The following is a 15,002-nucleotide window of genomic DNA, read 5'->3' on the forward strand; positions in this document are numbered from 1 at the left end:
GATATGATGGTAAACTCGGATGTAGTAAGGAGAAAAAAGTCTGCTTATATACAAGGCTGTTTCCCGTAGAAACTGTGCCGCCTGCAGGAATTTGGTCAAGTGTAAAGAGTTTATATGTCCAGTAACACGGAAATGTTTTAAAATCACATCTTGTATTACCTGTTCAACTCGTAATGTGATCTATATGTTAAAATGTCCCTGTCAAAAGATATATATAGGAAAATCTTTGCGTCAGTTGAAATTACGAATTAATGAACATAAATATAGTATACGACGAAAAGACATAACTTCTCCAGTAGCGAGACATTTTAATGAACTGGGACATGACATCAAGCAATTGGAATGTATAGGAATAGAGGACGTTTTTGGATCACGTAGAGGAGGTAATATAAATAAAGAACTATTGAAACGAGAAGCATTCTGGATTCATAAACTTAAATTACTGAACCCAAATGGCATGAATGAGGAATTAGATCTTTCTGTCTTTCTTTAATGAACTATGGTTGGTCATATTCATTTTTAATATTCTATATAATAAATTTAGTATTTACAGTGTGTAAAACAATGATTGTTTATGACAATATATTTCTGATGTTCTTAATTATTGAATTTTCCATTGTTATACAATTTAAAGTTAATTGGAGTAGATATTGATGATTGATAGGATAAACTATAGGTTTGTATAATAGTGATAAATATGTGATCCTAAAACGTCAATATAATTAGTGATTTGAAAAGTGGGTGGAGGGATTGAATTGCTTTACACACTGAGGAAGCCTTTGAGTCGAAACCTTTGTGTCTTTTCCCATCAGTAATGAATGTAAAAGAAAAGAAAAAAGAAGATTGTTCTCATGAGTGCGGATCATAATTTCTTATACTAAGTAACTCACCTTGTGTTAACACTCCTCAGGCATGTGTGGGTGCTGTGGAGTCAATATTTCAAACAGGCACCTATCTAACTTTGGATAGATTGTTTTTAAAGAAACATTTTAAATATTCTAGCTGTCAATGTATGTCATTATTAGATGTTAATAAATTGCATTGTGACATCTCAAATTAACTTAGTCTGTTAGGATATTGTGAATTTGTGAAGGAGGAATGTGACAGCATGGAACCATTTCACACAAATGGGCTGCTTCCATTTTCTAGAAGTTTTCTAAATAATAATTTTAATGGTATTTGTTACATTTTTTTCATTTAAAGATAATGTTTTATTAAAGATTAGATTTTATTCAAATAGATTGCAATGGATTTTTAGATACATTAATTTGAATGAATATCAAACCCAATACATAAATATGTACATTTCTAGAAATTGTATAAACAATTAAATCAACACCGTTGTATGTAATATATAATTGTAATGATTTTTATTTTTTCATTTAATTAATTTATTTATTTTACATTTTAAATTCAAACATTTAACATTAAATTTTTAGATACATTAATTTAAATGAACAGGAAACCTAGTACATATGTTCATTCATTCATTCATTTGGATATAAATTTATAGAAATTGTATACCATGTAAAATCAACACTATTGTATGTGAAAATAATTTTAATTAATTTATTTGCATTTTTTTTTACATTTCAAATTTATTTATCTATTTGAATTTTTAAGTTAAGTTTTAAGATCCATTTTCAACCTTCCACTCACATAAAGATGTCAATTTATCAGAGGTGTCACAAGCACTAGTCATTTAGCCACACGCTAACACACGCTGTGTGTGTATGTGTGTGTGTGCAGGAGATGGAGTCTGTTTGTACACTTCACATCCACACATTGCTTGGCTCAGAGAGAGTGAGATAACACTGGGATGCCTCTCTCTGCATACATTTCCATAATCAAAGCTAATATGGCTTCACACATTGTGTATTTTAAGTTTATATGGATGTGTGTGTGTGTGTGTGTGTGTGCGCGTGTGTGCGCGCATGCGCAGGTGTGGGGTGTGAGAATGCGTGGGCACCGGAATATTAATCAGATGATAAATTAAAAGTGTGTTTACAGATTATACGTGTTTTGGTGAAGATGGAGGATATGAGAGATGAGAGAGCGTGTGTGTTTGTGTGTCGGCCCATCCTGTGCTGGTTAATAGACCGTTTACTGTGAGCGTTTGATCCCAGCAGAAACTGAAGGGCCACAGCAGCAGCCAGGTCACAAGAATTATGAGACACCGTCGCACCAGGTGACAGTAAATCCTCCTCACTCCACACTGCATGAGTTTAGTATCGCAGCCCCTTTTAAGAAAAATTACTTATATTAAAATCTAAGTGAGATGACGACCCACATAGGACAAACACTCAGAGAATCTGAATGGCTCTCACAGAAACTGTTCCACACTAAAGCGCTATTCAGACGGGATTAATTTTCCAAACGACATTTGAGTTTAACACATAACATCTGTGACATACTGCTTTGGACATGATTGGAATCTGTAGGGGGTTTTACACTGCACTTAACCCCAGATTATTGTCATTCTAACTCTATTTTAACCCCAGGTAAAGGCATGTTTCACACTTGTAATTTAGAATTGGGGCTATAACTGCTTTTTATCCAGGGTTATGAAACCCTGGATGAAATGGTCCGAATCTGGATTAGCATTGCTTTTGCATGTGCTTTGGACAGTCATGGAAACACAGCATGTTGGAGAAACAGTTGTTTCAGGGTTTGAGGGGAAAAATGTCAAATGGTGATGGAAAACATGTGAATTTTATAGACTGCAGAAAAAAAGTTGATTTCTTAGTCAGGTTAGACATCATTTAACATAGATGAAAACGAGGCTATAAGTGATAGACTTAAGGTCCGTTCATACCAAGAAGGATAACTATAAATATAACTATATCAACGCCCATCCCTCACAGCCTCGTCTTCATTCAAGTCAAAAATTAAATATGGCACTACCCTGACTAAGGTCTGTGAGGATGTGTAATGCTAGAGCTGTTATTTAAACAGGTTGAGTGCTGCATTTGTCCAATCAATGACACTGACAACACAAATATGAAAAAAGAGCGTTAACGCCGGTTTTAGAAACGTACAGTATGAAATGTCAGTTTATGAATACCCAGGATAAAATGTTAAGCCCTGGGAAATTCTGGATGTGTGCATCATGAAACTAATTGAAAAAGTTAATTTATGTGATAGATTTATAACATTATGTATATAAATTAGGGAAGGAATTAATTCAAATGCTTAAAAGTTGGCCAAAAAGCCTGTAAGGTTTATGAGGGAGCAAAACGGGAAATGTTGTTTTAGTTATGTATTCAATGTAGGTCAAAATAGGAGAAGCGTTGTGAAAAATGAATCTATTGCAATCACAGACATTCCTATACGATTGGGGTAAGATTCCTCAGAGGACCCCTGATGAATCACGGTAGGTAATTTGCTGTTTAATTTTTAAGTAAATCACATCATTAAAATCACGAAGTACATATGTAAAACACAAATTAACCTGACTTACTCAGGAAAAACTAGTAGCATCTGAATAAGGCTTATAAAGTTCTTTACTTAGAAGGAAAATCTTTTTAGTATGTCTGTGATAGAATAAAAATAAATAAAAGAAAATGTTTGTTACTTAAAGGTTATTCTTTCATACTGTACAGTAGTTCAGGAAACGTAATAGAGGTTTCAGATATTTGCCATTTAAAGGCTTGTAGTACTTTAATGTTAAAATATTTTCTCACTACTGTAAGATAGTTGGCCTGTTTGTTAAAAAGCACTCAGTATTTTTACAATTCCCACTGGTGCCACTAGTAGCGCCAAAATTACACACTTTCAATAGCAGCTTTTGAAATAACAGTAAAAACAAATGAAACATTTGTAATATTTTACTTAGTTGTAAGGGAATTAATGATTATTACCACATTCAGGTTTTGCTAGAACTCGGGTCTGAATGTCCCAAGTCCACCTGATTAAAACTGACTTTGACTTTCAATAGTTTATACTTTTATCAGCTACTCGGCCAGCGAGAAGTTGATGTCAGTGTATATTACCAATTAAATATGTACATTTTGTATTCTCCCTGGCCACGGGTGTTTGTTGATATACAGAAAGAGTGTAGTGCAATAAAAGTAATTTGGGCAGCATTGATCTTGGGACAATTAGCTTACAAACGTTCATATAATATCAGACTTTTGATTGCAGAATTTAGAATCTTGTGAAATCTGAATATTGTGAGTGATGTTGTTTAGATTCAAAAGTCTGCATTTGATCTCCATTTAATCTCATTACTATCTGGGAGAAATAGTGACATTTAAAGAGAATTTCTTCTTTGATTTTAGATTGCATGAGATCCATCAACCAAAATCTTCTGAAGTTCACACAGCGACATACATTGCATTCTACACTCTTAAAAATAAAGGTGCTTCAAAAGGTTCTTCAAGCGATGCCATAGAAGAACCATTTTTGGTTCCACAAAGAACCATTCAGTCAAAGGTTCTTTAAAGAACCATCTCTTTCTTACCTTTTTATAATCTGAAGAACCTTCTTTCGCCACAAAGAACCTTTTATGAAACAGAAACGTTCTTCAGATGTTAAAGGTTCTTTATGGAACCATTTAGACAAAAACGTTTTTCTATGGCATCGTGAAGCACCTTTATTTTTAAGAGTGTAGGTACATATTTTATCACTTCTTGCCTTCTCTGGGAATCAAACCCATGACCTTGCTAACGCCGTGCTCTACCGATTGAGCTACAGTAAGGCTTGAATCTTGAATCCTTGAATACTGGAAGATATGAGTCCTGATGTATATGGTTTTGAGTGCCGCAGTGATCTGTCTGGCAGTAGATAATGATATATCTAATGCTTGGCCCTTACATTAATTATCACACAGTTACATGTGTTAAAGATTATTAAGCTGAAATTTTGTTTAATATATTACGAGACTCAGAAGGGTGACCTCTGTTATAGTCATTAGATGACTAACACAGTGTGTCCCGTAATGCGGTAAGGCTTGTGTTGTGTGTTTGTGTGCATGTGTGTTGATTACTTTGGGATTGTGTTGCTTCTCAGCTCTCAGTCAATAGCACAAACTAAGACTCCCTGGTGGCCGAAAGGCTGGCAGAATATCTAAAAACATGTCAAAAAGATGAGCAACACCATGAGCCATCGCTCCCCCTCCTTTTCTCTCACATCCACATGCAGACACGCTCTGGCATGAGTATCATTCAGTGTCAGATTGAGTGAAGGAATTACGTGATGTCTAGATGTATGATGATGGCTTCCCTAGTGCCACACATAGACACACACTCTTTGCTTGTTTACTTCCAGGCTTCTGGCAGGCATGTTCAGGGGCAAAGGTCATGGCCATGTGGACAGTTGCCATGGTGGTTAGCAACCACTGCCGTGGCGTTGAGACTGATTTTTCTAAGCCTAGACTGGCGTAATTAATATTGGCTTGAACTCCTTGATGATGACGCAGTCCAACCCTGTCTGGCCCAAGGCAGCCTAGCGGCCCTTGTAATGCGAAACACAACCTCTGCTATTTACAACCTGGAGCAAACTGGCTACACTCTCTTTCCTTCTCACTATTTTTGTTTAGTTTATTTATGGAATCCTTTTGTTTTAATTAGGGCTGTCAATCGATTAACAATTTCAATTCAGCATATCATTAACCAGCATACCATTAACATGATATGCTGATTAATCAAATTAATTGTAATGACATACATAAATATTGAAGGTAATTCACAATTAGACTTTCAGGGGTTTTTGAAGTCAATATATCGTTTGTTTTATTTCTATATTTTTGAACATAAGCCTGTCCTTCAGTCCACAACATTCCCGGATAGCGATTGCAGATGGCGGATAGCCATATTTTATATATACTATGTTCAAAAGTTTGGGGTTAGTACATTTTTTTTAATTAATACTTTTATTCAGCAAGGATGCATTAAATTGATTAAAAGTAACAGTAAAGACATTTATAATGTAATAATATATAAAAGATTTATATTTCAAATAAATGCTGTTCTTTTGAACTTTCTATTTATCAAAGAATCCTGAACATTTCTGTCATGGTTTCCAGAAAAATATTAAGCAGCACAACTGGTATCAACTTTGATAAAAAATAAATGTTACTTGATCACCAAGTCAGCTTATTAGAATGATTTCTGAAGGATCATGTGACACTGAAGACTGGATTAATGGCTGCTGAAAATTCAGCTTTGCCATCACAGGAATATTAATAAAATAGTTTATAATTAAGGTTTATGTATAATTGATCATACTACTGTACATTTACAAGTTTAATTGCCATTTAGTTTTACTTCATCCCAAATCATTTTTAATGCACTGCAGGATTCAAGCTAAAAATCTGTGCACTGTCAGTTGAGAGGGGTCGTTGTTTTGAGAGCGAGCACCCTGTGATCATTCTGTTAGTAGATGTATGTAACTAGGACAAGTGCTGGTAGGGTGGCTGCTTGATTCTCTCTGGCTCTGTAGCAGAAGCTGTGATAGAGTGATAGAGGGATAGACGTGACGAAGACATTGATGGACTGATGAAGAGTACTGTTCTTTTGTCAAGAGCAATGAGCGTTTAAAGCTCAGTCAGACACCTGCTAATGTCACCTGTGCGCTGTGATTTCTCACTGCACATGAAACTGTTTAGGTTTGTGCATTCAGGCATAGTTCCATGGAAGAGTTCACGTGCAAGATGTTGAGATTCATGATACCGGCTGTATTTATTCAGGTGTGTGTGTATCATTTACAGGCACATGTGTGAAAACATTATCTCGTGGTTGGGGTTTATTTCTACCTGCTGGAGTACAGGGCTGAACAGAATAGTAGGTTGATTTATTTGAAGTCCTTTTTTTAGAGCAAGTCACTTCACTCAACAGCCATCTTGGCAACTATTTTCTTGCTACGCATGGATGGCTTCTTCCTAATGGGATAAAGACCAAAACCACCCAAACTGTTTGTAAAATCACGAATGCAAATCCAGTCCAGCTAATGCTAAATGTGCTTTAGAGCAAACAGAGCGATGCCTAAATTCTAAATTGGCTTTTTAAATTTAAAGGCTGGACTTCGTTTCACACAGATCCCACACTATTGTGAGCAGTAAAGAGTATTGTGATTAATTTTTCTGCTAGTGGCTCGTTTTCTCTAACATATACCGTCTCTTTTCTCTGAACACACTGGACTTCATTATTTTAGAACAAATTTCTGCATTTTGTGGAAAATCAACTAATTGTAAATTATTATGTTTCTTCCATCTTTTCCTTCTCCACCTCATCCTCCTTATCCTTCTTCTTCTACTTCTTTTTCTTATTCTCCTTCTCCTCCTCCTTCTTCTCCATCCCTCCTTCTCGTTCTTCTTCTTCTTTGTTGAAACAGACTTAGATTTTTATTTTATTTTATTTTTAAATGTCTTTGTGTAGTATAGATTTTATTTTCCCAGACCCAGACTTTCCATTTTCAATTTTGAAAGCTCATAATAGTCATAAAAAATGGCTGATTACATTTAAATCTGATCACCTAAACAAAGAGTAAAATAGATGTAAATTATACATAAAATCATTCATTTATATGTATGAAATATTTTTTTTTTAAATAAAGATTCGTTTTTTTCCAGAAATGTTTAAAAAAAAAATCACTACATCATTTCCAATACAGAACACTGTTTTGTGTAGAAGGGTTTTGGTTTGTTGTTCTTGAGTTTCATGAGTGATGCTCATGATTTGCGTGTATGCATGTGTAGATGTATCAGTGTTTGTGAATATGGATTGTACAAACATTCACAGAGTAGTGTGCTTAAATAGAATTCTTGTGAAAGCTATTTTCTAAAGAAAACCTTGACATGGAGACCAAGCGCTTTATGAATGCTGAACTCAATTTTCAAGGTATTTAGACTGAGATTAATCTGATGCTTTTTAAATGGTACTCCAAACACTGTTTCAGCCTCATACCTCTCCTGCAAAGTGCTCAGAGCAGAATACCGTGGTCATCATTTGGCGTCATAAATAGGATCTCTTACTTAATGTGCTGTTGGTGCCAATGCTGTGCTTTGCCTTTGCCACAGGCACACACAAACACTGGCATACACATGTGCGTGTGAACACACAACTCCAGTCTAATGTTCTCTGCCCAATCCCAGCCTCAGCTTTAGGTCCGTCCAGCAATCGTTATTGGCCATGGTAATTAATTTGTGTAGCGGCAGCTGTTATTGTGTGGAAACAGAGGCTGAATCAGAGGGAGTGTATTGATGTGATAGAGGGATGAAGTGAAAAGGTGTGGAGGGAAAATCGAGAGCCCAGCAGTATTAGAAAGGATAGATGGAGGAACCCGAAAAATAAGCTTTGTTCCAAAACCTATGGAGGCAGCATTTTAAGGCCTCGTAGACAAGCTTCCAACACGAAGACTGTCGAAACTAAATTATGCTGCCTCAACACCTCATTTTAGCCAAATTCCAAAGCAGCATTGCATTTATGCTTCACTGAGAATGCATTTGCAACTCCTGTGGAGACAATTAATCCAACATGGTGTATGATCTGAGATGTACATTCAGTTTAAATTGTGGGGAGCGATATTGTAGTAGATATGATAAACAGGTATAAATTTGACAATTAGTTTATATTTTAAATTATCATCTCTGTTGCAGTTACGCTTATGTGACACTGCAGGGTTGCATCGACATGAAAGTTTATCCTGTTTTATGCGATTTTAAACCTTGGGACTTTAAACTTTGAAAGTGATTTTAAATAACTTTTGTAGCTTTAATGAAGATCATTGTATATTTAATTCACATGACGACTGTGCAGTGTTCTGTTTTACATATTACAGTTTCTGTAATATTTCTTAATTCTGTTAGATTGATATACCCGATAAACTATGCACACTTTTTATTTAATTTATACCTTTTTTCTGTTGTATTTATTTGTCCTATTACTTGTAATTGCTTTCTTTTGTTTTTATTTTATTACAGACTATATACAAGTGTTTAATAAACTTGAGAACCCTTTACTTATATATAGGTTAGACTAGTATTTTGTACAATATATAATGGTAAAATATCAGTGTCATCTAACAACCATATTTTCAGCAAAAATAACTTTTTTTTCAGGGAAAAAAACCTTTCTATTCTCTTGCTTTTGGTTTTTTTTGTGAACAGTTCCTGTCTATATGAGGTTCCATTCCAGTTAGCATGCATTAATAATTTAATATTCACGCAGTTGAAGGCAGCTCCCTTTGTAGGTGGTGAGACAGCTGGACTTTGAACCAAAACTTTAGTGTAAAGGAGAGAATTTACCATGTCTCTAAGCATGAGCATGATGCTTGATGCTAGCGATGTCGAGGTAATGGGTTTGATTTTGGGGGAATGCATGGACAGATAAGATGTGCAATGTAAGTCCCTTTGGATAAAAATATCTGGCTAATGCCTTGTATGTGCATGTAAATTTAAGGACACACACACACACACTTGCTGTAGTGTGTTGGGGGTGTATTTTCATAGCTTTTACATTGCTTTGATATCAGTCCCATATGGAGAGGAAAGGAAAAGAAAGAGAAGATAAAGGGTGTGTGAAAGAGGGTGCGAGGATTCTGCTCTTTCACCATTTCAGCCCAACTCCTCCCCTTCTCTGCTCCGCTGATTATGCTGTTGCTGAGGGTGTAGAGTATTGCATCAGTATTGCTTGTAAGACTTTTGTGGGTTGGTACTCTTTACTGCTTATTCTGTCCAAGAATACATGGGGTCTGAAATTTCAAATTTACTTGCTACTAAGTATCTCAAACTATATGAAGATTTTTGTACACTACCATTTAGGTTTGCATTTGGTCATATTTTTTTATATTTTAGAAAGAAGTCTCTTGCTTTCATCAAAGCTGCATTATTTGATTAAAAAATACAGTCAAAACAGTAATATTCTGATTAATATTCTATTCTAATATTAATTTTTCATTTTAATGTATTTTAAAATGCAGTTTATTTCTGTAATGGCAAAGCTGAATTTTCAGCAACCGTTAGGTTGTGTCCACCAAAGCGTTTTTCCTGAGGCTAGCATATTTTTTCAATTGGGAGCAATGGGGGTATTTAAAAACAGCAACAGCATGACGAGTTGGTGAACATCTACTTCACACTGAGCACTGCATGCTTGGCCATTTTTTCTGGTTGCTGAGAGTTGAAAAATGTTAAACTTTGGGTAAAACGCAGCGCTCATCAATGTCACTTTTTACCCAGCCGTCCAATCACAGTGGAAAAGAGGCGGGACAAATATCACCAACCATTACATTCTGCTTTTACAATGATGTGATGACAACAACAATGGAGAAGAAGTAGCCTAAATATTGATGGTCTCAGAGTATCGATGTGTATATCAGATGACATCTCCAGACTACAACAGTATTAATATAAAAAATTATGCTTGAAGGTACATTTTGTGCACTATGGGTCTAAATGCTGTGCTTCCAAAGCACTCTCAATTGCCCACAGCTGGGCATTTTCTAAAAAGTGCTTGCCATTTTCAGCTGGCTAAAAACGCTTTGGTGGGCACATGTTGTCACTCCAGGCTTCAGTCACGCAATCCTTCAGAAATCATTCTAGAATTCTGATTTGGAGCTCAAGAAATATATATTTGTATTATTATTTTCAATGGTAAAATAAAAGTATTAATACATTTTTGTTTTCCAAAAAAATTCTAACACCCAAAATTTGAATGCAGTGTATCTTCTAAATGGCTGATTTTTGCATGCCCAGCATTTTACTTTAAGAGTAGATAGACAAATTACTTGTCACTAGAAGCTTGTTAGCACCTAGTTAGGACTAGGGCTGTGTAGTAAAGTCACGATACGATACGTATCACGATACGGTACTGCACTGAATTTCACCTCAGAAGAATTTAGGAAAACAGCTGTTTATGAAACACTGCATACTATAGGGCTGTTGCTAATTACTGGCAGAGCAGGCAGTTGACCTCTGCATTATGAAGGGCCTCCATAACTGTACCACAGTACAATATAGGTAATGGCATATGTTTCATGTTTACATTGGGCACTCCCCACCAGGCACAATATTCAGATTTTTTGCATCTTGTTTTTAAGCCCATAAATAATAATGTACTCGTTCTAATAAATTTATATTGTAATGTACTCATTCTAATATATTTTAATAAATCATATTTACATTGCTGGTAGGTTATCATTGCACAAATTAACACACTCTCTACAGCTAAAAAAATTCAAATAAAAATTAGAAGAGTTCTAAACTAATGCGCTGTCTTCTGTATCTAACGCACACACACGCTCAGTCACTCACACAGATCACGTTGCGGCCGCACTCAAGACATTCAGGAACAAGCTTTTTAGCGCTGCCCCGCAATTTTGTCAACTAAATAGCTTAATTGCTCAAGAGCTACATTATCTTTCTCAACAAGGAGCTGGTAACAACAGAATATTGAAGTGGAGATCACTAAACTGCAAGCTAAAACTAAAACCGGTGTTTTCAGAAAGCAAGCGCTTTTATCCACAGTGGAGAAAGAGCGCGCGTGCACATGGTTGCCAGGTTGACAAAGATAAGTAACACATTTAGCAGATGTTTCTGTATTGCGCAAGTGGGAAGCTCTGTTTCGGGGATTACATCTCTTTATATCAGGCATCCCAGTTGTGTTCCTCTGAGGCCAGATTAAAACTTGTTATAGCCTATATATTATGCTCTATTCATTATTTTTTAGAAACCTCGCTCTTTTCTGCTCAATTTTAAACGTTGTTCTTTTATTAAAATTAAGCGCGGCCCACTGCTGCACACGTGCCACAATATCGATACAGCTGTATCGATACTCATATAGTCAAATCTCTGTGACGATACATCGTCGTATCGATGTATCGAACACAGGACTAGTTAGGATACAATGTGAGACCGAGACTGTATGGCAGTGACTGCAACATCAGCAGCAGCAGCACTGCTTGATACATGAGCAGCATCATTTTCATCAATTTCAATTAACTTTTCATACCATCTGACAGATAGAAATGGAGAGAACAAAATAAAGAGAAGAAAAAGATTATATCAGCCACCAAATAACTGAAATTGAGAAAAGCACCGCAAAACAGCATTTACATATTTTACAGCGCAGTTTTGCATACATGTTCACTTAAAAATGCACAGATACAGACACACTCACACACAAACTTGGTCATTCATCATTGATAAAGGACTCAGGCTGTGAGCTACCCTGAGGCCTAAACAGTGGCTTACTCACACAGAGAAGTAGAGAAAAATCTCCCTCTCGCTCATGCTCTATGTCTCTCTGACACACAAAACCCCATTTATCATTAATTTTATATAAGAGTGATTGGGATTAGATTCTCTTTTGGCTGTTCTTGATGTCTCTTCTAGTCTTCTTTCTGTTGGTTTTCCTTCTCTCCTTTCCTCTCTCTGTTCTTGTTTGGAGTTTCTCTGTACAGGAGAATACATTCTGATTGGCTAGAACAGGGGTGGCGAACGTCGGTCCTGGATAGCCGCAGCCCTGCAGAGTTTTGCTTCAACCCTAATCAAACACACCTGAACAAGCTAATCAAGGTCTGAACAGTTACTAGGAAGCTACAGGCAGGTGAGTTTTAATTAGGGTTGGAGCTGAACTCTGCAGGGCTGCGGCTCTCCAGGACCGGAGTTCGCCACCCCTGGGCTAGAGGGTGTTGGCTCTGTGGGCAACACATGTGTTGAATATGCAATGGTTACAGCCTCACTTGGTTTTGAATATTAATGAAGGAGAAATTGTGGTCACTGCTTAGGAGCTACTGTGCTGGTCTTTGTAATACAGTAAAATGACTACAAATGTAATGCCAGTTCAGCAGAGGCACACACGCACTTCATCAGGCAGTGATTAAGCATATATGAGTGGTGTGTGAGTAATGGTTCTGTCTAATTAGCACAGTGCTGACTGCCGCTGACCCTTCACAGAGTAGCCATATCCCAGCCCACATTAAACCCCTGTAAATATTTGCTTTTAATGCTTCCTCTTCTGTTATTTCCAATTTTGTGCTCTGGTGGGCTGCGACATATGTGTGTCCTGTGTCTGGACAAAGGTTATTCTCCTCATCTCTCTCTCTTTCTCTAAACTGGTTGTGGGGAATAGAATATATATATATATATATATATATATATATATATATATATATATTTGGCTGATAAGAGTGTGACATTAGAGTGATAACAGAACTCCAACCGTTTCACCGTTTGTATCACTCCGCTTGTAGTATTTCTCACAGCGAGTGTCATGACGGATGCCCAAATCCACTATAATTTTTTTAATAATACTGTTTTTGTGTCACGGAATGTAGTTTTAAGACTTTTTTAGGCGAGAATGTACTTGTTCAGACTTAATATATGCGGTTTGTTAATAAAGATAACATCTATTTGAAAATTTGCTTTGACGTTTTCGGAGATGTGAGCGTCAGGGCGTCATCGGCCGTTCAGTGCTCATGAAACCACCGAGAAAAGCCGTACCTCGGTGTAAGGTCTGTTTTGGGTTTTGTCATGTTCATGTTTTCATGTTTTTTATTTTGTAATTGTTTCATGCTGTTAGTGTCATGCTTCCTTTGCCCTCTTGTCTTCATGTTATTGGTTCCTCTGTTCATTGTGTCATGTTCTGATTGGTTGTCCAGGTCATGTGTCTTGTTTCCCATTGGTTTGTTCATGTCATGTGACCCTCTTTGTTTGCTATAAGTAGCCATGTCGTTGCCTTTGTTCCTTGTCGTGTATTGAATGTATTTATTCTGCTGTCGATGAGTGTCTAAGTCATAGTCATGTTAAGCCATTTCAAGTCAAGTCTGTTCAAGTTAAGTCTAGTCTAGTCTGTTCAAGTCAAGTCTTCATTTGTTTGTATTTTGGATTACACTTTGTTTAATAAAATCTGCACTTGGATTCACTACGCTCGCCTACAGTGGATTAAAATTACACTCGGCCAGATCTTCTGGAATTTGCCGCTGGCTCCGATGTCTATAGTGGTTGAACATGAGATATAAATCGTTTTGGGTAAATCTAACTGGCAGTCTTTGATCTGATTAATCTATTATTTGTTCCAGAGCAAATAGTTTGGCTGAGAGCAAAATCTCATCACGTTATATTTTATGTAACTTCAGTGATCTATATCATAGCGCTTTTGACTGAATTGCCCAGCAACTTTTATGATGGCTGCTGGTGTTGTTTATTAAATATTGGTATTCAATAAATAATATTTTATATAAATAATAGTAGTGTTTAGTCTATTTATTGGGAAATAGTGATGGTGATTTTAGTTACATCCGCCATTAGATGGCGACAAGAGACTGTTTTTACGAGTCAGCAGTAAAGACTTTTATATTGAAAGAGACTGAAATGCTGTTGTAAACAAGGAAGTTCTTTTTATTTTCTACAACACATTGTAAGACACAGCCAACAAATGCGCTGAGCAGAGCTGTCATCAGGAATCACACTAAACAGATGAAAGCATAGTACGACAAAGATATCGCTTTCCTCAGCGGACATTGAAACTAATGTTTTATTGTGAATATGAGATTGATCTGAAGAATGAATGCTGTATCAGATGCAGGTAATAATCACACTGGCTCAGTCCATCTCTCTCTCATAATACTCTACTCTATATAATACAGTGAGCTTTTAATACAATACAATACATTTTCAATTAAGCAACTTAACATTCTTTAGTTCTAAAGTGACGTTTTTGAATTAGTAACGGAGACTTGGGCTCAGCTGTTAAACTGTCAAACTGAGATTTGAATCAGTGGCGGAAGGAAGTAGTTCTGCACAAAAGAGGCTTTTTAAAGACACTCCATTGTTGTTTCTTATATATTTACACAATTGTGCTGTCAAACTGTTGTATAAACGCAATATCTCACTCATAGCCATGAGATACGGCTGTATATCGGCATGGCTGTGATTCGGCCTCGTGCCGTAGGTAATCACAGCGTGCCGATATACAGCTATATCTCACGTCTACGAGTTCAAATCTCAACTTTCACACGGATTCAAATATCACGTATGTGATATTGCTCATATATATATATATATA

The 15,002-nt window shown here is 36.3% G+C and overlaps 1 protein-coding gene across 5 annotated transcripts in view; it reads left to right on the top strand.

Annotated features, from left to right (window-relative positions):
• nlgn2a (neuroligin 2a) overlaps positions 1-15,002 on the top strand; it is a 226,299-nt gene that overhangs the window by 68,111 nt on the left and 143,186 nt on the right. Inside the window, exons 2-3 of one of the 5 annotated variants that reach the window (XM_016249932.1) lie at positions 2,153-2,156; positions 10,265-10,269. The exons of the other annotated variants lie outside the window; for them this stretch is intronic. The gene's annotated coding sequence lies outside the window, so the exon portion shown is untranslated. The remainder of the gene's footprint in view (positions 1-2,152; positions 2,157-10,264; positions 10,270-15,002) is intronic. 5 annotated transcript variants of the gene reach the window in all.

The sequence above is a fragment of the Sinocyclocheilus grahami genome, unplaced genomic scaffold (genome assembly GCF_001515645.1).
Source record: "Sinocyclocheilus grahami isolate Dianchi unplaced genomic scaffold, SAMN03320097.WGS_v1.1 scaffold961.1, whole genome shotgun sequence".
In the NCBI taxonomy this organism is placed as follows: domain Eukaryota; kingdom Metazoa; phylum Chordata; class Actinopteri; order Cypriniformes; family Cyprinidae; genus Sinocyclocheilus; species Sinocyclocheilus grahami.